We start from the raw sequence: 2,500 nt of genomic DNA on the forward strand, positions 1-2,500 counted from the left end.
GTCGGCTCCCGCATAATTATCTATCGTTGTAAATCAGATGAAACGGGAAAGGGCAACCACACCACGCCATTACCCACACCTGAAGACCCAAACACCAGAGTCTCAGTGTATTGACGGATCCCTCGATCATTTCTGGGACGTTTGCTTCCAAGGCTAGCGTCGGTTTTGTAGTGTTGGCGTTTTGTGCGGGGCAGTTTGGTGTGGACTAGACATTGAGACTTTTATTTTGAGAAAATATGGCTGCAAAGTGTGAAGTGTTGAAAATATTTACGGTCTCGGTTTCGAAAAAGAGCGCTAAATCTTAAACTGGTACTAATAAAGCCTCTCTGAATATGGACTAAATAGGGTTAGTAAAGACGACAGGAAAATTCGTTCTTTCATGTTTTGTTGTTTACGCCTTGCGAACGTCTCTGTTTCTCACTTTCTTCACTGCACTACGTCTATCCTTGCTTTTAGAGTCAGGTCGAAGAAAATAGTCCCGGCTCACTTGATTGTAGAAATGTTAAATTTGGACATTTAATAGCATTATAGGCTAAAATCAGGTTTAAAAATCCAAGGCAAATGCTTTCATATTTGCAGACAATCTTATTCTCTCCAGAAAAAAAACTAAAGTATTTACAATATGTCACAATATTTCTTGTGAACTCCACTTGTAATAAAAACAAAGTTTGTAATCAATAAGTTTAGATTTCTGTGTTATTATGTGACTTTATATTTTTTTTACAAAAACAGCTAATATAAATTATATTATATACTAATATATATATATATTATATATATATTATATATAATATATACTAATATAATAAACACACATACACACACACACACAACACACACACACACACACACACACACACACATACACACCACACAACACACACACACACACACACACACACATATATCATATATATATATATATATATATATATATATATTATATATATATATATATATATATATATATATATATATATGACTGCCGCGATGGCCAATAGTTAGAACAATGGACTCTAACCCTCGTGGTCCCGAGTTCAATTCCCCGCCGCGGTAGTCGTAAAAATGCCTGCGTTCTGACTGCTGGCTCGAGCCCGAGAAAACGACCATATCACCTTGAGAAGTCAAACGCAGGTGTCGTAGGGGAAGGCACCGCCGTGGCACAAACTGCGGTTGATTAGGAAGGGCATCCAATCAGGCAAAGGTAGCACTGCCATGTAACTTCTTAAAATAATGAACTGAGAGAGGCCTATGTCCTGCAGTGGAATGAATGGCTGTTGAAAAAAAAAGAAAAAAAAAAAAAAAAAGAAAAAAAAGAAAAAAAAAAAAAAAAAGAAAGAAAAAAAAAGAAAAAAAATATATATATATGTATATATATATACATTTATATTTATATATATATATATATATATATATATATATATATATATTATATATTTTATACATATGTGATCCTTGAAATAGTAATGGAACGAATACTATGCCAAAAGAAAATCAAAACATTTTACGCCTAAGTGTTGATAACAAGAAGGGATATGAAAAAGTGTAAAATTTTGCCTTTCTATATAAGGACCCACGGCAATACAGAGGAAAACTCTCTTTAGTGCCAAGCACGAGGATGGCAACCATGTAGTGAATGAGGAATGGTGTACAGTGAAGTTTCGATTTAAATTTTATCTACTACTCATTAAAAAGTAGAAGCTCTTCAAAATTAGTATTCTAAATTTTATTATAACCTCCCCACCCACCATTAACTCACAGTCCCATCATCGCTACGTAAAACGATAAGGGAAAGATGCGTACGATATTCAAAGTTTAATAATTACACTGAAATCGTCTTTTTTTTCCTTCAGGAATTGTTGGTATAAAAACAATTTTTCCCAGAGTAATAAATAGTGTGCTTTATAAAAATGTATTCTTCTGGTATCTCTGTAAATAAATATGTAAAAAAAGAATTTTGGTCTGTTAGATAATTTGAAAAATAAAAGAAGTTTTGTCATATTTTACAAAGTTATTTAACTCCTTTAGGAATGTTTGCATAGTTCTGTATGATATGACCATGAGAATAGTAATAATGATAATAATACGATGATAATGATTATTATAATTATGATTTTCTAATAGTAATAACTGTAGCAGAAATATCAGAAATTTTTAATAATGATAAAGGATAATGATTTTTATGTAATAGCATAATAGTCACGTAAAAAATAATGAAATGATAAAGTTTTGACAATAATAATATAAAAAAAATTTAAAGATAGCAATAATTAATAATCTTAAAATTACAAAAATGATGATTTATGATGAGGGTGATGAAAGATAATGATAAAACATTAATAATTAAAATTCATAAAAAAATTTCTCATAGTAATTTAAAAATGTAGTAATGATGGTTTATGACAAGATGAATAATGATGATGATGGGTAAAATTAAAGAATGAAGATTTATGATGATATTTTAAAAATGATAATGATAATAATGATAATAAAGGTGATA

This window comes from Penaeus monodon, chromosome 36 (assembly GCF_015228065.2).
Source record: "Penaeus monodon isolate SGIC_2016 chromosome 36, NSTDA_Pmon_1, whole genome shotgun sequence".
NCBI lineage: Eukaryota > Metazoa > Arthropoda > Malacostraca > Decapoda > Penaeidae > Penaeus > Penaeus monodon.